Source organism: Oratosquilla oratoria, chromosome 25 (assembly GCF_046742065.1).
Source record: "Oratosquilla oratoria isolate Oo_2021 chromosome 25, ASM4674206v1, whole genome shotgun sequence".
Taxonomy (NCBI): Eukaryota; Metazoa; Arthropoda; class Malacostraca; order Stomatopoda; family Squillidae; genus Oratosquilla; species Oratosquilla oratoria.
Window position 1 is genome coordinate 13,800,986 of NC_134801.1, and position 25,887 is coordinate 13,826,872.

A 25,887-nucleotide genomic window follows, 5' to 3' on the forward strand; every position below is an offset into this window, starting at 1 on the left:
TGTCCTCTTTTCCCTTGTAAAGAGGAACTATACAGGCACTTCTCCAGTCCTCTGGCACTCTACCCTCTCTCCAACAAACATTAAATAACCTCACCAACCAGTCCACCATCACTGTACCTCCCTTTTTCAGACATTCTGCATGGCATCCATCCACACCAGGTGCCTTACCTGCTTCCATCATCTTAACAACTGCCTTCACCTCATCCTTCCTTATTTCTCCTCCATTCTCCTCACTCATCACTCTCATTTTCTTCGCATTTCCCACTGCAGCTATCTTTCCCTCCCTATCCTCCTTCACATTAAGCAACTCCCTAAAATACTCTGCCCATCTTCCCCTTACTGCCTTCTCTTCCATTATCATCTCTCCATCTGCACCCTTTACCTTTTCTTCTCTACTTGATTCGCCTCCTCTTCCTATCTTAATTTCTTTCCAAAACATCTTTTTATTACTTTGAAAATTTTCTGTCATACTCTTACCCCATTTCACATCTGCTCTCCTCTTTGCTCCCTTTACCTTTTGCTTTACTTCCCTTTTCTTTTCTTTGTACCTCTCATATGACTCCCTCATCCTATTTTGTAACCAATCTGTGAAAGCTCGCTTCTTCTCTTCTACAACCTTCTTTGTTTCCTCATCCCACCATTCACTACCCTTTCTTCTATTTCCCCCTGTCCTTCTTGTTCCACACACCATCCTTGCACACTTTATGACTTCCTCCTTGAACCATCCCCATTCCTCCTCCACACCCAGCTCCACTCTATCCTTTACTCCCTCCCACTCCTCTTTCAGCTTCTTTTCGTACTCCTTCTCCTTTCCCTTTTTATTCAAAGAGTTCACTCTAAGAACCTCCCTACCTTTTGTCCCTTTCCTCTTTCTCCATTCATCCTCCACTCTCAACTTACCTTCTATCAAAAAATGATCTGATATTCCCCCACCCTCTCCCCTTAGCACTTGTACATCCTTAACTCTTCCTATCATAATCCTATTTACCACTACATAATCCATTAGTGCTCTATCTACCACCCTTCCCTCCACCACCCTCTCCCATGTGTACTTATGCTTGACTTTCTTCTGAAACACTGTATTTGCTATCATCAACTCTCTAGACACATTCCCACCATCAACTCTCCACTACGATTCTTTCCTGGAACTCCACATTTCCCAACCACTCCATCAATTGGACCATTTCCTACCCTAGCATTAAGGTCTCCCAGTACTATAACATTTACATTTCTTGCTAAATCCTCTATGCACTCATTTAAATCTATCAAAAAGGCCTCCCTTTCTTCTACACTCTTCTCACTGCCAGGCCCATATGCACTTACAAAGACCCACATCTCCTTTCCCAGTTTCACCTTCATCCACATTATCCTTGGGGAAACCTCCTTCCATTCCACTACCCGTTTATCTATCTCTTCACTTACTAGTATAGCCACCCCTTCCCTCCCTCACCCTCTCTTCACTCCTGATAACCTTCCACTTACACTCCCAAACTTACACTCACCCTTTCCTTTCAACTTAGTTTCACTCAAAGCCAACACATCCATCTTTCTTCTCACAAACATACTACCTATCTCTTCCCTTTTACTCTCATCTGTACCACATCCACGCACATTAAAAGACCCAAACCTTAGGGTGCTGGTCCGAAAACTCCTAGACCCTCTTATGCCTTCTCTTTTTTGTTTAGGAATGTCCCCTGTGGGGCTACAAGGAGAAGGATGCCTAGTCCCTATCCACGTCCCTTTCTTCTCGCCTCTTACGATCCAAGTGGGAATACTTGGTGGCAGTATTCTTTTCCCCCACCACAGAAAAACAATACTCAGAGAAATGGTACAGGGCAGCAACAAGGGGTTGGGGAACAGCATAATGGAGGGACAGTCGTAGTATAAAAGTGTCATCATTTCTCTATGAACAGAGTTTTCCTCTATCATAGACAAAATGATGTGTGACTCTGGTCCGTAGGGATGCCCCATATAGACCCTAAAGTATCGACTGCATGCTACTTTGCCACAATAACAAGCAGTCAATACCCCAGACGGGGTATTGTGTAATTCAGGATAACTCCAAGATTTAATCCAATTTCATCTGGAGAAACTTAAAGATGATGTATAATGCATGCCCATGAAGTAGCAATCTCTAGTCAGTTCAAAGTGCTTGGCACCCATGAGGGCCCTGAAGAACTGTGGGACACCTTCAGATATGAAACTCTGAAAGATGCTGAAGAGTGCATTGGAAAGCATCCTAGGAAAAGGAGTGGTGTAGCATCAGGTAAGATACTGAAGGATATAGGAATGGCCTTACTACCAGAGTGGATGTGAACCTAGGTCAATGCATGACTCAGAAACAGTTGTTTAGGGTTCTCACGAGAATGTATAAAGAGAGGTACATCAGGGGAATTGCTGATGATGTTGAGGGTCATTATAATGCAAATTACCTTAGGCTTGCTTTGCTTTGAAGAAATATGTGACCCACGGGTGCATAGTTCAAACAACTGATGGAGAGCTATCATCAGGTATAGAGGGATGTAATCCCTTTACTAAGTACTTTCAGCAGTTTTCATGGATGACCCTCTGATCAGCCAGCCTCACCTTGCTGATGATTAAGTGACAGTTGCCAATCCACCAATATATGAAACTCCACCTATGGTGGAGGTCAAAGAAAAGTTGAAGGGTGGAGAACCAGCCAACATCTACATCAAAACATAGCAGACCAAATACAAACACTAAACACTGTGATTGCCAACAAAAAACACAAAATTGGCAAAACTTTATCAATACACTTGATCACAAAACAAACACCAGCAAATTGTACAAAACACTCAACAGCATTACACTATCCAACAGTAACACTACACGCTCTCACGCAGCAATAATCACAACAACAGATAATCTACCCTCAAACAGACAACAAGCAAACGCACTCATACGTCATTTTGCACAGACAAGCCATCTCACTTCTCACCCTGATGACCGACGCACCATTCGACGTAAGAAAGACTTTCCCACAGACTCAGACTATATACCCTTCATAGACAGTCAGACAAAACTCATAATACATAGTCTCAAGCACTCATCTGCCTGTGGCCCTGATAACATAAGCAACATCCACCTAAAACACATTGGACCACAAGGTATACACGCACTCACAAACATTGCAAACTACAGCTATTCACACAACACTATACCCGACATCTGGAAGCATGGTAAAATAATCACCATTCCAAAACCGAACAAAGACCCAACAATCCCAACATCGCACTGTCCAATCACACTTCTCTGCACCCCCTCTAAAGTCATTGAACGCCTAATACTTAAACTTGTCACACCACATATTCCCCTTGCTGACTCACAACACGGTTTTAGGCCACTACACTCCACAAACACTCTTCTGACAAACCTCACACAAAGAATTTTAGATGGCATCAATTCAGATAGGCCCCACCAAAGAACACTTCTTATAACATTAGACATTAGTAAAGCTTTTGATGCTATCCCCCGCCACAACCTAACAAATAAAATATATAACACAGACATGCACAATAACACCAAAAGATGGCTGGCCAATTATCTGGCAGGTAGGAATGCTTACGTGTCATATAATGGCCAATCATCGCACATCAGAAACATTAAGAACGGAGTACCAGGCTCAGTTCTATCCCCCACACTATTTAATCTATACATGCATGACTTACCCACACCAGACACCTCAGAAATACAAATCTCTTCCTACGCAGACGACATAACAATCACATGCACACATCGTAACACAAACAAAGCTGCAGAAATAATCCAGCCATACCTTGACACACTCAACACATGGTTCATCACAAACAGACTCAAAATAGCTCCAACCAAATCTACAGCAACACTTCTCACCAACTGGACAAAAGAACACAAATACATACCTCATCTCTACATCAACAACACTCTAATACCACACACAAACACACCGAAAATTCTTGGTGTAACATACGATACATCCATGTCTTTCAAACAACACATCACAAACATATAAAACAAATGCACACCCAGACTAAACGCACTTAAGTCAATCACTGGAACAACATTTGGACAAAACAAAGAAACTAATATAACAATATACAAACAATGCATACGCTCAGTGTTAAATTATGCGAGTCCTGCATGGGCTCCTAATCTCAGTGAGACACGCCACAACACCCTTCAAATCATACAAAACAAAGCCCTAAAAACAATTACAGGCTGCACAAATACAACACCTACAGACCATTTACACCATGAAACAAAAGTCCTCAAAGTCAAGGACCACCTCGACATGAGAGGCACACAAACACTTGCCGCAGCCACCACAAACACATTACACCCGCTACACTACATAGCAGAACACCCACACACACCAAGAAACATTAAAACAACACCCAAAGACCTTTATCACGCACAGATACTCTCTTCTCTTCCTCCACAACCACCAAATACCAGCCTCCGGAGACATATTCATAATCATATCACTCACCGCTCCATTAACACACTGAAAGACAACACACTGCTGCATGCCAGACCCCCTGATATCCACCCTTCTGAATCCTCTCTCCCACGAAAGGACAGAGTCCACTTGGCCAAACTGCGGTGCGGTCACCACCCAGCACTTCTAAGCTACCAGAAGAGGCTGGATGACCGCATTGTGAACAGCTGCCCAGGATGTAACACTTCACCCCATACCATACAACACATAATGGAAGACTGCATTATACACAATCATGCACGCAAACAACACAACATACGCTCTATAAAGGATTTGTGGGAAAACCCAGTTTCGGCTATGGCATTCCTTGGGGAGACGGGACTGCTCGGACAGACAGTCTAGGGAACGACAACAACAACAACAACATCTACATCAGTATAAAGCTGCTGAAAGCTGGAGGTGAGGCCTTGATCTGTGGAATGCATGCAGTGTTCACTGTTGTTTAGCAGTCCAGTATCATTCCCTTTGACTGGAAAAATAGTCAGTTTGTCCCTATGAGGAGAGAGAAAGTGGACCAGCAGGACTGCAACAACTACCACAGTATAACACTACTCAGTGTGCCAGATAAGGTGCATACCCATCTGTTGTTGACAGGTTCATTCACATCTAAATTTTCAGAGGCTTGAGCAGTCTGGAATTATGCCAGATAAATCAACAACTGATCAGATCCTAACACTTCATGTCCTTGTGGAGTGTCAACATGAGTTTCAGTAAGGATTTTTTTTGTAGTCTATGTTCATCTTAAGAAGGTGTGTGACTCAGTGCATTTGGGATCTAAAGATCCATGGGATTCCTGCAAGGATTACTGACTTGATGTTTAACTTTACTCTGGGATAGAGTGATGTAAAGTACAGAGGAGGTGTGTCCTACTTCTATCTTGTTAATGCAGAAGTTAGGCAAAGGTGTGTCCTCACCCCAGCATTTTCCATCATCTGCATGGTGCATGGACTGGATATTGGGCAGAGATGTTGATCAATACCATTGCATTCATTGACAACACTAGTCATTGATCTTGTCTTTGCTGATGATGATGATGCACTTCTCACACTGTTGTTGGAGGTCCTGATTGCAACCCTCATGTCACTGGAGAGGTGAAATCACTTGGACTTCAGGTCTCCTGGAACAAGAAAAGATCCAGGTGTTTGGAGGATTACTGGATAACACAGTTTAGTCTGTCCATACATGTTGTGAGGATATTGAGGTCTTTGGTAGTGTAGTGCATAACAATGATGGGTCATGGTAGTAAATCTTTCAAAGGATTACATTGCCCGTAGTGTTATGGACTTCTTCAACCAGAGTATATAATGTTGTCAGTATTCATACAGGAGGACTAAGATCTGAATTTTGAAGTCAGTTGTGCTCTCTATTGATCAATATCATGAACATTATAAGTATTTTGTAAAAAAAAAAAAAAAAAAAAAATCCTATCCAAATGGACAATATCATACTGAAGAGGTGATAAAGTATAGACTGAAAGGTAGCAGAATTAAGAGCTAGTAGCAGGATCAGAGGAGGGATTGAGGAAATTAGTGACAGAGTTTGAGAAGGTGTGTGAAAAAAGGAAGCTAAAGATACAAGGGCTGGAAGTGAGAATTAAGGGAGAGAGACTGGAGGAGGTGGATAGTTTTAGATACTTGGGTGCGAATGTGGCAGGAAAGGAAGGAGTGGGGGTGGAGGTAGAATGTAGATTGAGAGAAGCAAGTAAATGCCTTGGTGGATTAAAAAGTGTAATGGGAAATAGACATCTGGGAATGGATGCTAAGAGGAGGTTATATGAAGGAGTGATTGTGCCGACAGCACTGTACGGGGCAGAAACATGGAACATAAGAGAGGAGTTTGAATGTGTTTGAGATGAAATGTCTGAGAAGTATGATGGGGGTTACTAGGTTAGATAGAGTGAGAAATGAGGAGGTGAGGAGGAGAACAGAGGTGGAAAGGGAGCTGGGAGATAGGGTTGATGAAAGAGTATTAGGATGGTTTGGACACAAGGAAAGAATGAGTGAAAAAAGATTAGTATAAGAGGTGTGGAAGGCAGAGGTGGAAGGAGTGAACATGAGGGGGTGTCCTAGGATGAGATGGATGGATGGGGTAAAAGGGGCATTACAAAAGAGAGGAATGTCTGTTGAAGAAGGACGGGAGAGGACAGAAGATAGGTGTGAATGGAGAAGGGTTGTGTATGGATGATGCTGTGATGCATGAGGGGGAGTGGGTGGGGGATGGGGGTGAAGAAGTACGTGTGTGTGTGTGTGTGTATGTATGAGAAAAAAATTGACGCAGCCTGAAGGGATTTCTCCACGTCTTCTCCTTTTCTGCATGAGGGGACGGAGAGGGGGGGTTGCCAAATTAATGAAGCGGCCTTGCTGTGGATGTGCTGTGTCTTGCAATTCTGCTTCTGACCCAGGGCAGTGGACATGATGCAGGGATGACCCGTCATCCAGGAGGTGCCAAGATGAGATGGAGGGTGGAGGGGAGTGGAATATGTAGGGGATGGAATGGATAGGAGTGGTTTCTGTGCCTTTTTGTTTTTGGCTACCCCCCATGTAAGGGCAAAGAAAGCCTTTGGTATATGTATATATAGAAGTTAAAAGTGAGCATTCTCCTTAAATAGAATTTAATCACAGAAAAATGCTACATGACTGATCTGTAGTGATTTCACTGAAGTCCATAAAATATGTATATATATATATTTATGCATATGCACTGAAGATGTAATATACGAAAGCGCTCTGCTTCGTTAGTTTCTTTTTCCAAGTGGTCTACTTTGCATAAGTGAACACACGTACCCATGTTCTTATTAGCATATATATATATATATATACACCAAAGGCTTTTCCCCCCTTACAAGGGAGGTAGCCAAAAACAAAGGCATAAAATCCACTCCCACCCACCACATACTCCACTCTCATTCAACCCCCCTCCCTCCCTCTTATCTTGGCTCCTCCTGGATGATGGGTCATCCCTGCTTCTCACCCACTGCCCTGGGTCAGAAACAATGTAGCAAGACACAGGACATCCACAGGAAGACTACTTCATTTAATCGGTGACCACCCCCTCTCCATCCCCTCGTACAGAAAAAGAGAAGACTGGGAGAAATCCCTTTGGGCTGCATCAAAATATCGTTCACACTTACTCCATCACCCCCCATACCCCATCCACTCCCATGGATCACAGCATCATCCATACCCAACCATTCTCCATTCACACCTATCTTCTGTCTTCTCCCTTCCTCAACAGACATTTCCCTCTTTCCCAGTGCCCATTTTACCTCATCCATCCATCTCATCCTTGGTTACCCCCTCATGTTCACTCCTTTCACCTCCACCTTCCACACCTCTTTTACAAATTTTTTTTCACTCATTCAATGTGTCCAAACCATCCCAATACTCTTTCATCAACCCTATTTCCCAACTCTCCACCCCCATTCCCCTCCTTCCCTCCTTGTTTCTCACTCTAGCATAGTAGCCCCTACCATACTTCTCAGCCATTTTATCTCAACATATTGAAACTCCTCTCTTCCTTCTCTTATGTTCCATGTTTCTGCCCCATACGCTGTTATCAGCACAATCACTCCGTCATACAATCTCCTCTTAGCATCCATTTCCAAATGTCTATTCTCATGACACTTTTTAATTCCCCAAGGCATCTACTTGCTTCTCTCAATCTACATTCTACCTCCAACTCCACTCATCCCTTTCCTGCCACATTCACACCCAAGTATCTAAAACTATCCACTTCCTCCAGTCTCTCTTAATATTCACTTCCAATTTGCTGCCACAGTCACCCCTTTTACATCTCATCACCTTACTTTTACCCACATTTATCTTCAACTTACTTCTTTCTCATACCTTCCCAAACTCTGTTACTAACTTCTTTAATCCCTTCTCTGATCCTGCCACAAGCACAGTGTCATCAGCAAGGAACAACTGGCTTATCTCCCATTCTTTTCTCTATTTTCTTTAACCATCTCCAATCCCCAATCCATTACCCTTGCATTTACCTCATGCACCACCCCATCCATGTACACATTGAACAGACAAGGCAACATAACACATCCCTGGCAAAGTCCCACCTTTACCTCAAACCACTCACTCTCTCTATTTCTAATTCTAACACAGGCTCTACTACTTTCGTAAATACTTTTGACTGCTCTTATCAGCTTTCTTACTATCCCATATATCTGCAATACCTCCCATAGCACCTTCCTGTCTACCCTGTCATCAGCCTTTTCCAAATCCATAACACCCCCCCCCTCCAAAAAAAAAAATTACCTAAAGCTTTCTCACATATCTTCCTTACCACAATCTGATCCTCACAACCCCCACCTGTCCTAAAACCACACTGTTCCTAACCAATTACACTGGTCAACAAAATCTATTAAAATACTTTTCCCACAAGCAAAAGGAGGTGAACTTGAAAGGATTTTTTATGCTGGTTTCAAATATGTTTTCCAAATTTTTCTATCAGGCATAGTTCTGTGATAGCATATTAGAATTTAAACAATTATAACTAATAAATTAGGCTGATATTTCAATGAAACTTACCTTTAAAATGTAGAAATGTATGATTTTCGAGTACATTTTGCTTCTGGATGATCCTTTTTTAGTGTCCAGCAGTAATCAGCCAACATTGAAGAGCTCCATTTACCTTGATACCAGGCTCCATGTTCAGAATGTCCTGGTGAAACCTCTCACCATGCTCATCACTAATTGTGCCAAAATTTGCAGGGAAAAAGTCCAGAGTGAGAGTCTAGGAAGTGGATTTTTAGGCTCACATTGCATCCCAAGGCCGTGTAGGATGTCAGTAGCTCTTTTACGATTTCAGAATAGTTATTTCCTTTGTGATTCCCCCAAAATTCTGAGCAAATTTTCTTAAATGACAGCCATGCAGCTTTCTCAAGATCATTTAGCTCTTCATCAAAATTCTGGTCTCTCATCAGCTCCCTAATCTGTGATCCAACAAAAATACCTTTGATTATTGTGTCAATTACTTTAAGAAACTCATTTTTCAAATATGTGAATCCCTTGCTAATTCTATCCATACCTTTAACAAAAATTTTCATCAACCTTAGCTTAATATGCAAAGGAGGCAGATAAATTTTCTCTGAATTAACAAGAAGAGGATTGACAACATTCTTCTCTCCTTGGGTCAGAGATCGTTTCGGCCACATTCTTTTCATAATGATTTTTCTTATCCCAACCGTCCTATTCACAGAGAAACCAACAAAACTTTGTGTAACCCAGCTACATTCCAAGTAAAAGTGCCACAACCTTTAGGTCACCACAGATATTCCATTTATGTTATTAATACTCATTTTTTTGCAATAGAAGCTTCATACTCCCTGATGTTTCCTTCATGTTAGCTGCATGGGTCAGAGGAACAGAAGGAAACTTCCATTATAGAGCAAAACAGCTTTCAGGCTCACTTTTGAAGAGTCAATAAATGAACGCCACTAATTCCTGTCATATTTATGTTTAAGTTCCTCCATAACAGAATATACATCATTCCAAATCATCACACCATCCTCAAGTGAGAATTTTTTTTCAAAATCACAATGCTGCTTACAATAAAAACTAACTTTGGATTCTTTCTGGAGAAGATTCCAGCCCTTTAACCTGGAAGCAAGAAGTTCAGGTTGCTTTTTGACAAGTTTAAATCCCGCACAAAATCATTCAGATCTCCCTGACTCAACAATAAATGGTGTTCAGTTCACTTGAAGAACAGATTGGCTGAAAGTCCATGTCTTCTGTTTCTTTTTCCATAACCTCCTCACCTGACTCATCATCACTTAGTTCCATTTGTTTTGGAAGGTCAGATACAAGAAAGTCTTGACTGTGAGGTACTGGTCTCATAGCAGATGATAATTTAGGATATTTTACAATATGCTTTTATATTTGTAATGCAGAAGTAACAATCTGAAGTATGATCTTTTGGTTCTCTCCAAATCACAGGGATGGCAAAAGGCATATGGCGTGAACCTTTCGCCCATGCAGTGAGAGGCCTGACACAGGTTACACAACACACATGAGAGGCCCAGCTTTTATCCTGGTCCCCCACTTTGCAGCCAAAATAATGTTCATAAGCCATTTTAATCAATGCCGTGAAACACCGTCTTTGTAATATGAACGTCAATACACCGCAAATAAAGCAAAAGTTGGCCGGATGGTTTATACAGTTTCTTGGCATTGTGAAGGTGAATGGTGAGTACGCTACTGTACAATATCACAAACTTATTGTCACACAAATGCACACTATACAACCTCATACCAACGCTTCAAACACAGTACTGCCAAACGTATAACAATCTCACGCAGTGTTGCTAAAAATCAGTGTTGCCAACCACTTGATTGAAGATTATCGCACGTATCACACGCAACGTAACATACCGTGGAACACAAAATGTGGGTGGAAAAAACTGGACATTATTTTTGGATTCTGCATGCAAAAACATATAAGATACAGTTATTGTTTTCCTTTGGGACAAGTTCTTTGACCAGTGTTATTATCATAATTATCTTCACTAATTATTATGATATTATTATTGTTATAATTATTATTATTATCATTGTTGTCGTTATCTTTATTACAGTTATTATTATTGTTATTATTATCGTTACCATTATTACTATTAACATAATTTCTATAATTATTAGTATTATTGATATAATTACTCACGACGAAGATCGAGTTGATGGTGGTTCGAACCCCCCACCGGCGAATTTGAACCAAAGGTATGGTTTATTAAAATCCATGCTACAAAATCCTCTGTAAGGGGCACCGTCCTAGCCTTCCGATAAGGGAAAGTTTGTGATTTTAAACCATATCATTACCATTATTAATGTTATATTATCTATTACGTATTTATCTGATAATTATTTTTATTTATCTGTCTATTGTATTAATTAATTTACTTGTTTACTCTGTATTTGTGTATCAATTTATTTATTCTGTGTATCGATTCATTCATCTGTTACCATTATTGTATATTTATTTTTCCACTCTAGGCTTGAAGAAATCCTGTGTCTGCAGATCGGCGGCCTCATCGAACTGCACAAGCAAACTTACAAACTTTAGCAGCTTGTTCATGTGCAGTGTGGAGGCGGGGGGGGGGGTGAGGAAACTGTAACAGAAAACGGTGAAAAAGTTGACGTTGTGGTATATGTTTTAACATAGGGTACTAGCATAGGGCAGGGTACTGTAGTGTGGCGTGCCCTGAACAACAGTGACAGTTCCCGCACAATGACCCATTTCACACGGCCAAGAAGGCCCCTTCTCATACTTATACTAGACGTGGCATCGTCTTCGCTGTATGCAGCGAAAGACAGCTGCCCTCCACGTCAGTCGATACCTGTCTGTATTCCCGTGCGCACCTCGCGCTCCCATGTACGCATAACCCATTGATTAATAAACTCGTAAATCGTTCCCCCTACTGTGTTTCATTGTTGCCTTTGCTTGCAGGAGTGCTTGCATACATGGCGCAGTGAGTAGGATTGCTTCCAATTGCCTGCAAATGCTCGCAACTTGCAACAGTAAAACATGGGACGATACGCGAATCAGTGGCGCATACGTGAACGAAGCATTGACGGAACTAGACGAATAGGCGACAGTATACTAGCAAGGGCCGTGAATGTAATGCCGTGCACACGTAGTGGTGCGAACAAAGGCGCCTTTCATCCCACTCCCCTGGATACTGAGCCTCACGACCGAGCCCTACCCGCCGCGAGCGCAACCTGTGCACGGAGCCCAGCCGACCCATGCAGGCCACGCCCAACCAGGCGAGGAACTCGTACAACGCCTCAGCCCCGTCGCTGCAATACGTCACTGCAGGAGCTAGTGACCAACTGCCGCTTACACGATCCATTGAGGGTGACCCGCACGCATGCGCCGTGTCGGCATGTCAAAGGGATCTACGCCAGGCGCATGTACCCCGCCTCAGCGCCCCACCACCCCCACCCCAAACCTTCCCCCCGAAAAGGCTGGCACCTGCCGCCCGGTGTCCGACGGCTCCAATTGCCCTCCACCGCCCGTCAACGTCCGCATTTGCTTATACTGCCTGACACAGGTACGAATATCACGGGGATAGGCACTCGGCACCTAGGCATGTTGGGAATATTCAGAGCCAGTTTATAACCGCCGCTCTCGGCGCCGACGTACGTGGCCGACGTATTTCACCCCCCCCCCCATACGGGTTCACGAGGAGGTCCAAACGCCCCTCCTCTCCTACCCGGTGACAGCTCACCAGCCGCCGCTCGCGACTACTTCCTCTGCGTGCTGGTCTCCAAGAATGATCCCCTCACCACCCCCTAGGAAAGATGATGGGTCCCCCCATGAGAATCCACATGAAAGCCGACGCGGCGCCCCTCGCTACCCACACGCCCAGTCCGATACTGTTCGCACTTCAGGATCAAGTGAGGAAAGAACTTGACTCAAAGGTGCAGCAAGGTATCATCACGCCTGTCGGTGAGGCGAGCTCTGTCGTTGCCGCCCGCACTGGCGCCCTTCGACCCCGCCCTGCCAGTGAAACTGCAGACGGATGCGTTGCGCCTCTGCGGTATCGGGTACGCCCTCCTCCAAGACTACGGTCGGGGCATTTACGTCTCGTCCAGTGTGATTCGCGATTCCTGACGGACGCCGAAACCCGATGCGCCACCATCACTGGAGATGCTTGCTGTCACTTGGGCTACGTTCAAATGCAAGCCATATCCGTTTAGATTGCCCCACTTCACGTTGATGACGGACCATCGTCCGCTCATCCCCATCACGTCTGGGGTGCCGTCACCGGAAACGCCAGCGCTTCGCCGGGACGACCCGTCGCCCGCCGCCGACGCCGAGAGGCATACCTCTCGCGATGGTCCTGCGAGCGCGGTGGGAGGGAAGAAGGTGTGGTATGTGCTTTAGCATAGGGTATTGCATAAGGCAGGGTACTGTAGTGTCATGGCGTGCCCTGAACAATAGTGACACTTTCCGCACAAGGACCCATTCCATACGGCCAACAAGGCCCCTTCTCATACTTATACTAGACGTGGCATCATCTTCGCGCTATGCAGCGAAAGACAGCTGCCCTCCACGTCAGTCGATACCCGTCTGTATTTCCGTGTGCACCTCGCGCTCCCATGTACGCATAACCCACTGATTAATAAACGCGTAAATCGTCCCGCCCGCGTTTCATTGTTGCCTTTGCTTGCAGGAGTGTGGTAAATTGAGATTAATTCCTTGTATATTTCCACCATCAGTCAATAAGACAGCTATTTCCGTCTTTCAAAACAAAACTGGTCCATCCAAAAACAATCCTCAGATCCTCGTCGCCACTGTTACTGTTGGGCTGTCGGTGGTTGAGAATTTAAACGGGAACCAAGATTGCTCCTTTATTGAAAGCTTGAAGCAAACGTAAACAAAGATATTGACGTCATAGTTTAAGTACCTGAACAAAACAAAAGACGTCTACATAGGATCCAAACATATAATCCATACCAACAGATGCTATAGAGCATCTAAACATGTTTCAGAGTATTAAACATATGAGAATCACATGGTATGTAAGGAACCTACAGCACAAGTATATAATTCTTATACATCAACACAAAGTCTATTGCAAAGCAAGAACAATGCAACAATACAATTAATCTCAATTTACCACATCCCTTTTCCCTTATTGAAAAAGGAGTATCAAGGAACATAACTAAAAAGATGTGTTGCTATTTAGGAATAGAGTTGTTATACCAGCTGAGTTAAGAGGTAGTGTACTTTCACAGCTGCATGTAGGCCATAATGGTATCAGCGCTATGAAGGCTGAAGCCAGGAATTGGATATGGTGGCCTAAGTTAGACCAAATATATCAGAGGTTACTAAATCCTGTTCAATTTGTTTTAAAATTTTTCAAGGTTCTCAAGAAGTTACCTTATCTTGGCCTGAGACGGGTAAGTCTTTGTGTAGACTCCATATGGACTATGCAGGTTCAATCAATGAAAATTATTTCTTAGTGATTGTAGATTCACACTCTAAATTTATGGATGTTCATGTAACAAAGTCTACAACATCTACAGTAACAATTTCTATGCTGAGAAAAACTTTTTGTAATTTTGGGTTACCTGACATTGTGGTTTCAGATAATGCTTCATCTTTTGTATCTGAGGAAATGGAGACTTTCTTTAAAAATAATGGAATTAAACATATGACTCCTGCCCCTTATAACCCATCATCTAATGGTTTAGCTGAGAGGGCTGTAAAAACTTTCAAGGAAGGATTAAGTAAATTTAAGGAAGGTGATATACAAACCAGAGTCTGCAAATTTTTATACAATTACAGACGTTCAATCCATTGTTCCACAGGTAAAGCTCCAGCTGAGCTAATGTTTAACAGAAAATTCAGAGGTATTATTGAGAAAATTAAACCACAAAATAAGAAGGAAAGGGTTTTGGAAAAAGAGTGTAAGTTTGAGAAGTCTGAATATAAGATTGATGATGCTGTTTTTGTAAAGAATTATGGCAAAGGTCATTCATGGTTGGAAGGGAAAGTAATTGAAGTTCTAGGTGTGAGGAATTACAAGGTTATGTTAAAGGATTTTGGTAACATTGTTTGGAAAAGACATTCTGATCAACTAATGCCTAGATATACACCAACTGCTCCCAGTAATGACACTGTACCAAAAGATAACTCATGTAGCAGTAAACCTTTTGTGCCTATGTCTCCTTCAGGTCAAGGACACTGTCCTGATAGTTCAGAAGTAATTGATAAGGCTGATGGAAATTCTTCTGTAAATGTTGATAATTTTGATAGTAGTTAATGTACCATGTCCACAACCTCCGAGAAGGTCTAGCAGAGTTGTGAAACCACCTGATGTTCCTTGATACTCCTTTTTCAATAAGGGAAAAGGGATGTGGTAAATTGAGATTAATTGTATTGTTGCATTGTTCTTGCTTTGCAATAGCCTTTGTGTTGATATATAAAAATTGTATACTTGTGCTGTAGGTTCCTTACATACCATGTGATTCTCAGATGTTTAATACTCTGAAATATGTTCAGATGCTCTATAGCATCTATTGGTATTGTTTATATGTTTGGATCCTATGTAGACGTCTTTTGTTTTGTTCAGGTACTTAAACTATGACGTCAATATCTTTGTTTACGTTTGCTTCAAGCTTTCAATAAAGGAGCAATCTTGGTTCCTGTTTAAATTCTTAACCATCGACAGCCCAACAGTAACAAGGAGTGTTTGCAAACAGACGTGTGTCTTGAAAACAGGCTAGCGTTGTCGTGAAGTTCCAAATAAAGCCTATACCTTTTAAAAAGTCCTAAAGTAATTCATAATCCTTGGGTTTCTCTGGTAGCCTATCTTGTACTCCCTTGTAGTTATTTTCCATGTTAACACATTTGTCCTTCATACTCACAAAAATAAATTCCCAGGCGGTCGAGGAGCCCCAGATTCAATAACGAGAGAGCCTCACCAGTAGATTTCCCCCTTCCAGAATCCCCATGTAATGTTCTTTGGTCAAGTCGTATGTTCACCGACACCTGTTCCATGTGCATGCAGACTAAAATTGTTGAGAAATTTTGCAACTGTGTTTGTAATTATCGTGCGCATGGTATTTTTGCGCACCGATTCAATGAGCCTATTAAAAATAGACTATCAGAAGTAGCTTGCACGATTTACAGACTCTGCATGTTTGCCTTCACACCAGGATCGAACTGTACCATGAGCTCAACTTCCTTGGGGAAGTTTCCATTCGCTGGCTTTCCTGTGAAGATCGCCAGTAAAACTGTTATAGGGATCAAACGTGCCAAAACCTTCCAACTTTTGTTTTTTCTTTTTCTCTGCTAATCCGGGTATGTTTCCATATTCTTCCAATTCTGCACCTTCACTTGCACCCGCAATTGACTACCTTGTCTAAACCAGGTATGCCCTAATTATAAATAAATGTCTTACTTTTGGCTTTTTAGCCTTCCTTGGCCATTTTTATTTTTAGTTGACTTGAATTTATTACGAGTAAACAGAAGGAAAATGGATGTGGGATGGGCAAAGGGTGGTTGCATGCCTTGGCTGGCCAGCCTCTTATAAGGGGAACAAATATTTTAATATATGCATGTATGTATGTACAGTCTGTTCTTCATTTTCCTCTTCAACTTCCTCGCGTATGGATCCATGGGTTCCGTTTTTCTCTTTCCAGACCGCGTCAATCCCAAACATATTTCGATCCGCAAATTTGTTGTGTGCCGTTGTATATCGTGATTCTTCATAAATCCCATATAACTGCGTAAAATCGTATCTGACGCAAATTCCTGGACAGTGGAAGAAGGTGGTAGATGAGGTGGTGTGGGTAACACGTACCTTAAGTGATTGATGAAGGGAGGGGGAAGATAGCTGCAGTTGGGGAACCGAAGTCCAGGTGATTTTTATCACATCTCGGGACCACTCGCCTTCCCTCCAAGGCAAGCGTGAGTAAATCAAAGAGGGGTATGATGGGACAACTCATTAAGTGAACCGTCCTAGGCTAATGAAACCCAGAACTCCTATTGTGAGTTTTAATTAATTGAATAATTAAACACTAAAATTAAGCTACTTGACATTAAATAAGGGTTTTAACAGTTGTGTTCACATACATACATACATCCTATCTATTCCCTGCGCGCGTTCCTAGCTTAAGAAATTGTTGTTGAATGAGTACTTATAATTGTCTTGCTTGTGGAGACGTCTTCAATTAGCCTGATCTCCTGCTGAGCTTCGATCGGCGCCACTTCGTTTGGTGGGGGCGGGGGGTGGACGGCCTGGGCGCGCTGTGATGGGGGTTGTAAGTCACTTCGTCGGCGTACTTTTCCCGGTCAATCGCACTACACTCAGTTTTTGCTTGAGGGGTTTATACCCAAATAATCGACACTCGATTTATTCAAGAGGATATAAATCCCCAACAGTCACTTGAGGGAGGAAAGGACGCGCTTATTCTTCCGAGATCGAGCGGTCTGACCTCCTTTTTCGAACTCGATGCTTAGACTGCCTGTGTCCTGCGACAGGTCAGGTCACGATGTCCGCTAGCCGGCTTCCGACGTTGCCAATAGTACTATGTCTCCGTCCCTAGTTGCGAAGGGTACTACGAATAATGTTCATGCGGGAGGGTGACACAGTTCCAAGTGTTCTTTGAGGTAGACACTGTTCACGAGCGGGTTAAACACAGTCCTAATAATTCCAATTGCCTAGCTTAATCAAATATGTGGCAGCGCGCAGGGGGGGGGGGAGGGGGTGTGTTTGAGTGCTTTGTGTGGGTGCGAAAACCGTTGAGCATGGCTCCGAGAACACAAATCAAAAGGGGGGGGTGTGTGTTTCTAGATATTAGAAGTCTCTCCCTTCGTTAAGGCATTGAATTGGTTGTCAAAAATGACATGACAAATAAAGAGGATAACGAGGAGGAGAAAAGACAGGATGTTGCTACTAGAAGTCTTAAGGACTGGAAATTCCCCCGAGTATGGGGAATTAAGGGCTGATACGGAGAGAAAACAGACGAGAAAATGGGAAGGGAGATAACGAGCTGGGTGTCACAATTTAAAAAATTGTGACAGTATCTATGATATTGTCATATATGCTAGGAGAAAACATTGTAGTCCCAAAAGTAAGAAACATCAAAACATTCTTTAAAAAAATTAGTTTTACATAACGTATGCCTCATACCCTGAATGTTATTTGTAGTGAGAATGTATGTCTCATATTATGTTGTTTGTATATATTGCACATGATCGTAGAATTGTTGTGCCTCCCTTTCCCAATATGTTTGATTATTATAAACTGTTGATGAGATAGAATTGTGCAAGCTTATAAACGTATGAATATACGCCCATCTCAACCCCACTCGCTCCCATATAGCCACACTGTACGTACAAAAAGTTCGTTGACCTAATGGAAATACTAGTATCGAGGAATATGACCGGGTGAGCTACTACACACCTGAAGTCCATTTTTTACAATCCCCGACGTTACTCCTGTGCAAGGCAGCCACAAATATTTTATTTGTTTCGCCGTTGTTATAATTAGGGAAAGAATCACTTATAACAGCGATGTAGTTGAAATAATCAATTCGGCTGTCGCAAGTTTCCAACAGAGATCCACATTGCGAGAATACCTCTCGCTGTTATTGTGCCACACTGAACGTACAAAAGGATCGTTAACCTAATGTTTTTCCGTAAGCGTATCCCTAGCATGCCCTCTGTGTATCTCAGGCTTCTAGATGCAGCAGTGATATAATCCATTTCCTCGTCCAAATACTCATTGTTGTTCTCATAACTTAGCACCTCTTTCTCGTCCCAGACCATAAGATGTCAGTTTGATCTGTTCCCTTTAATGCCCTGAATACTGCCAGCAAGTCACTCTTGCATCTTCTCTTCCAATGAAGGTAAGTCCAATGCTCTCAATGTCTTTGTACGCTTATCTGCAAGGCCAGGAACCAATTTGGTCAATGCTCTTTGCATTCTCTCAAACTGTGCGTGTGTGTGTTTGTGTGTGTGTGTCCTAATTGTAGTACTGTATACGGAAAACGAACAACGCTCGTTGGGTCCTGTCTCCTATTCTATAATTTTCTAACATACCTAGACTCAAATTCATGTACGGTTCCAACTTAATCTATATCTTTGATTTCCAATTATCATATTTATATTTAAACTCTTGTATTGTTTCAACTAAATCACCTTCTGTGTGTATGTGCATGCGTGCGTGCATAATTGTATTTATAATATTTAACTGAAATGTTCTTTGGAAGAAAAGAGCTACTCTTGTGGAATTCCGTTTCATTGTCTCTATCAATCAAACTTGCGTATGCGTGTATGTAGAGGGTAAGGGGGAGATGGTATCAGTGATTCACTCCCAGTCTTCATTCACGTGTTGGTGTAGTACCAATGGAAGATTTTCACGCCAGGTGCCCAAAGCATTAAATACTGCACCAGCAAACCTTATGATTGTGTGTGATTCACCATGGTCTTGAATCACGTGTTGGACTCGCAATCGACTCCTATATGTATCCATATACCATTACTAACCATTACGATATGTCACGTGCCTGACACGTGATCCAGATGCATACAAGAAGGCACTAGCCTTTGGCAATACCTCCAGTCTTGATGACCTACACACTTCCTTATCATAAAGCATCTGACTCAGACAATGCAATCCATCACAGCAACGTACATCATGCCATCGTCCAACGAAGTTATCGACACAAGTACCCATGGTCACCAGACAGTTCATTAACCTTTCCTTATACCTACCAAGCTACGTTATCATAACTCCAACACACACCATGTCAAAGCGCATCCGCAAATAACATTACTAAATCCATTACAATACAACTGACACAAATATATATTACATATATATCCCAAACATATACAAATTTGACATGCTTAGATAGGCATATCCCTATATATAATTAATCAGGCAACTGCGTCGCCACAGAGAGAGGAGACTAGAGAAGACATTCTCCCTTAGACTCGGTAGGGGAAGCATTTTTCCTTTGGGAGACATCCCACGTTTGTAAATATTGGAAGCCTACCTCAATAAATATAAAGTCTAAACCAAGACTTTAACGTCACCCCGCTGACCCCTCTTATGTAGGCCAAACTAACGGCTACATGTATCCTCCCGGATGAGAGCTCAGAGATCCCGATCTGTGGTTAATCCTTACACCCACACACACACACAGACACACACACACACACACACACAGACACACACACACATATATATATATATATGCAGAAAGATCACTAAAAACAACACGTGATCCACAAATTTTGCTGGTAACCACTAAGGAAATCGGAAGAAAACAGTAATTCCCAAGCGCTTTCGTGTAATTCACATCTTCAGGGGAATACAGAAAAAGTTGTGTTACAAAGAGGTTTAAAAGTAACAAGATTATACACTAGGAAAGGAACAGACATAGTATGAGATGTCACAAGATTAAACACTAGGAAAGGAACTGGCATAGTACAAGATGACACGAAATATTACACTAGGAAAGGAACTGGTAAAGCACAAAAAGTCACATATGAAATAAGAATAAGTCTTGGTACACAAAGTCATCAATGAAAAAGAAATCTAGAGAACAGCACAATTCACCAAATTAATTTTGGTCACATACAACCTGATTACAAATCTTGTTAATGATGAATTTATCTAATTTATAAATGCCATTACTGATATTAAGAGTAGAACCTTCAGAATTTTTTATAATACTACTTTCTATTATGTTTCTATTGACAAATGAATTACAAGAAATATATATATAACTCATTGACCACCAGAGTTAGAGTGCCGGCTAACAGTGCAGCGATGCTGAAATTACTTCACCCCTGGGCTGTATTTCATCTCGGATCGCTAAATTAGAGGTCGAAAGCTGTACCACTGCACCGTCGTGAGCCGTGCGCGTGCGTTCGTGTGTGTATTTACCCAAGATCTAAGAATATAAGGTCTAACCACTTCCGACCGAATTTCGAGGGAGTTGGCGCAGCGGGCCCGTGAACGTCACCTGGCTGTTCAAAGTGGGGTTAGCGGGTCCTATAGCTGTCAGTTGAAGTTGGTCCGTCGTTCGAAAATGACGTCGCCTTCGCTCGCACCGCTCCACTCAATTAGTTATATTCTGACAAATATTATATAAAATATATATATAAATATATATAAAATATTATAGTTCCTGTCTATATATATGAATATATAATATATATGATATATAATATATATATATATCATATATAAAATATTATAGTTCCTGTCTTCCTTGGCGTTTCACAGTTTTCTTCAGTGTATCACAAAGAGAAAATGGACGCATCCAAATGACGTCAGAAGCTGCGCAGAACTGCTCCAGCGGTTAGACCTGTTTACTTAGACCTTGTATTTACCTAGTTCTGTCTCACGGGAAGGGGAGCTACGCTCGTGGTGTCCCGCCTTTGTATTTCGCAATGTCTAGTTTGCTCTTAAAATCGTGTATGGTTTTTGCGAACACTATTGTTTCGTCCAGTTTGTTCCAAGTGTCCACCACTCTGTGTGGAAAACTGTTCTTCTTCAGATCTCTTCTATAACTATCTTTTTTTTTTCATGTCCTCTTGTGTTTCTTTTGTCCCAATTTAACAAGTCCTCTCTATAAAGTATTTCCGTGCCTTTCATGATTCCATAGAATCATAGATGGTCAGTAGGTCGCCTCTCTCTCTTCTTTGTTCCAAAGTCGGTAACTCCAATTTAGCCAGTCTCTCTTCATATGACAAGTTTGAAAGTGCTGGAGCCATTTTTGTGGTTGCTCTCTGGATTATTATTATTATTATTATTTTCTTTCTTTTTGGTACTGGGTGACCATAATGCAGAGCCCTTACATGCCTAAGTGCCGCCCCCGGGCAAAGTTTTCAGTGACGCCCCCCCCCCCCCCTTCTCCCATCACCACTTCCCATCTCCACCATCCCTTACTGCATGTTATAGCTATTGGCTTGCGAAATAATTACACGGATTTAAAAAATCATTTAATGTCTCTATTGCAGAAAGGATAAGGGAAAAATATTTCATATTTTGTTTATTCTAACGCAAAATTCGTATATTACGGTAAAATATTCAGGGCTCCTTTGACCTTTTTTTAATATAATTATTTTGTCAGCCTTGTGGGCGGCATGTCCAGACTGGAATTGTCGTTCCTCTAAATGTGCCGCTCCAGGGCATATGCCCCCCCCCCCTGTGAGGGCCCTGCCATAATGTCGCCGCATATTCCAGTCTAGGCCTTATTAGTGTGACTAAGTATTTTTTTTTTTTCGTCCAAATAGGCAAGTTTCACTTTTATTGATCTTAGCAAGTTATAGGATTCTCCGACAATTTTGTTTATTTGTTTATCAGAGGACAAGTCGTTTGAGATAATTACTCCCAGATCTTTTTCAGATCCCACTTTCTTTACCTCCTTAGTTCCAATTGTATATTGTCCTGATATTCTATTTTTACTTTTTCCAAACTCCATTATACTACACTTCTTAATGTTGAAGTCCACTTCCCATTTCTGACTCCATTTCCAAACCTTGTTCAGGTCTCCCTGTAGTGATTCGCAATCCGTTTCGGTTTTCACTTTCCTCAACAATTTAGCATCGTCTGCAAAGAAGCTCATGTAACATTCCACATCATCATCCATGTCATTCACATAAATAGCGAACATTATTGGAGCCAATACAGATCCTTGCGGAACTCCACTAATCACCTCCTTCCAACCTAAATATTTTCTCTGAGTACTACTCTCATTTTTCTACCATTCAGGAAGTCCTCCATCCATTTTAGTAGGTTGCCTTGTATCCCTCCCATGTTTTCCAAATTTTTTAATCATTTTTGTGTGGTACCTTGTCGAAGGCTTTTTGTAAGTAAAAAAAAAGTACAGTCAGCCCATCTATCCCTTTCTTGTATTATATCTATTAGTCTTGAGTAAAAACAGATTAAATTTGTGGTACATGATCTTCCCTGTCTGAATCCAAATTGTCTTGGGTTTATTATTTTCTTCCAGGTGTTTTAACCATCTATTCTTGATCATTTTCTCACAAATTTTGGCTACAGTGCTTGTTAGTGAGACCGGTCTGTAATTAGTTGGTTCTTGTTTCCTGTGTGTATGTATGTGTTTGTTTGTTTGTGTTTGTGCGTGTGTATGTGTGCGTGCGTGCAAAAGTAGGTAGGTGGTAAGGAGCCTTCGCCAGGAACAGCGCAGCTGTGGTTGAAGCCGTCTCCTTTGTTCTATGCACTTGGACTATTGGAGCAGGTAACAATAAATGCTGGGAATCGGAGAGGAGTGCGGGATTCGAACCCACAAGTAAGGGAATACGAGAAAGGCACGTTTCCGTTGACGCCACCAACGCAGTACACTGAGTGCGTTGTGTACAGGGCCGGTATTTATGGCGCTCTTCTTGTGTGTTTTAACGTGGTAGGTATTCTAACCCAGATACATTTTGCTTTCATAGCCCAAGGCTGCTCAAACCCACGCGGCCCGCCCCGCTCCGAGTTTCTATCCGGCCTGTTCACCTTTCGCAAACTCCTAACTTCTTGTGTTTGTTAAAATACTGTAAGTAGTTCACAGGACGACAATATTAGTGCTCATGATTCCAGTGATAATATCTATAACAACATAATAAATTTTGCCGCCGAAATTAATATTTAGTGTGTAATGAGAAAAGAATTGTCGTACTAGAGAATTAGTAGTAACATCAGCAATGATTTTGTGGCTGAGAATTTAATATATAGGAAAGAATTGTATTTTTAATTAGGGAATTGTGAAGAATAAGACGGAAATAGACAGTGTTGTTGGGTATAAATGCCTACTTTTCTGCCGTAGAAATATATTTTATATTATTTGTTTATTTGTTTTGTTAACATTTGTCTGTTTGTTTATTATTATTTGCTTGATTCACAATTATTACTAGTTATATGTCAATTTATTATTATTTACTATTTACCTGTTTGTTTATTATTGAACTATACCTATGCATTTGTTTATTTTATTTATTATTATTTATATTATATTATTTTAATTGTTTATTTATTTATATATTTATCATTATCATGTTTTTTCGCATCCGACCTAGCTATGGACCAAAAGGTCTCCTGTCGGCATGCTCCGCCTTTGTAATATATATATATATATATATATATATATATATATATATATATATATATATATATATATATATATATTATTTACATATATATATATATATATATATATATATATATATATATATATATATATACACGCACACTAAAAACCCACTGTTGATTGGATTTAAGAAAAGAAAGGAAATAACGATTTCCGTATATTTCGATTTCCTTTCTTTTCTTAAATACAATCAACAGTGGGTTTTTAGTGTATTTATTAATGTGTTACGACATTACTGGACAGTGATATATATATATATATATATATATATATATATATATATATATATATATGTGTATATATATATATATATATATGTGTGTGTGTGTGTGTGTGTGTGTGTGTGTGTGTGTATATTTACGTTCCCTTGGCACGCGCGTAAAACCTGTCACGCTAACATTTTTTCAGTAATGTTACGGCATTACTGGACAGTGATATATATATATATATATATATATATATATATATATATATATATATATATATACAGTAGAAGCCCGATTTAACAAATCTCAATTTAGCGGAAGCTCAAATTAGCGAACTGCAAATAGCAATAACGAAAATGCTCAACTTAGCTGAAATGGTCCGCTAAGTTGACCATTTTCCGCTAACTGGCCAGACGCGCGTCTACGGAAATAGCTCATTTTGGCGGGAACGGTCCGCTAAGTTGAGCATTTTCCGTCAACTGGCCACATGCGTGTCTCAGAGTCCAATGTTACCAGATGTTACCAGATTGTGGTGGTGGAGTCAAGGAAAATTTTATAATTTAGTACTTTGGAGGTATATATATATATATATATATATATATATATATATATATATATATATATATATATATATATACGTACTATAATATATATACAATAATATATAATTCAGTATATGTATAAAGTATAATTGTAGCAGAAATATATTTAAGTAGAAATAGACGGTATAATAGGAAAACAAAATAATGAAACAGTAAGTTGATGGGAAAATTCAAAATCAGTACGCGAGAGTAATCACCACGAAAAACGCTTCTGTAACAACGAACTACGTTTTCTGCAACAACACAACAATAACGCTCACTATCCAAAAACCAACTGCCCAGTCCTATTAATCGCTAGAATTATGTACATCGAACCAAACACGAAGCTATGACTAATATTCCGCGAAATTCACAGACAGCTCATATCATTGTTACACGACACACACACACACACACACACACATGTTGCAACAAATTACTGCACGTTGCTGTTCGTTTGCAATTCACGATTGTGCTGCCTATAATTCACTTACAATATATATACTGTATGTGTGTGTGTGTACACTAGGGAATTTTTAGGTACGTATCATTTTTATAATCCGCTCTGGCAACACTGTTACACCAACGCTCACTTGCTCAATTTAACGGAAAATTCAATTTAGCGGACTGGACCTTGGCTGAATTAGTTCGTTAAATCGGGCTTCTACTGTATATATGTATATATATATATATATATATATATATATATATATATATATATGTATGTATGTATATATTTACGTTCCCTTGGCACGCGCGTAAAACCTGTCACGCTAACATTTTTTCAGGAGCGCGAAATCCGGGGCACACCTTGAGTAATATATATATATATATATATATATATATATATATATATATATATATATATATATATATATATATATATATATATATACACATACATACACACTGAATGATAAGTTAATATATTTTTTCAACCACATATCACTTTTAATTCCGTACTATCG

At 40.9% G+C, this 25,887-nt stretch overlaps 1 protein-coding gene across 1 annotated transcript in view; it reads left to right on the forward strand.

The window, feature by feature from the left end:
* Window positions 1-11,601, forward strand: part of spel1 (DNA mismatch repair protein spel1) — a 184,347-nt gene extending 172,746 nt beyond the window's left edge. Inside the window, exons 23-24 of the transcript XR_012967615.1 lie at window positions 10,447-10,695; window positions 11,500-11,601. The gene's annotated coding sequence lies outside the window, so the exon portion shown is untranslated. The remainder of the gene's footprint in view (window positions 1-10,446; window positions 10,696-11,499) is intronic.
* The last annotated feature ends 14,286 nt before the right edge of the window (window positions 11,602-25,887 follow it).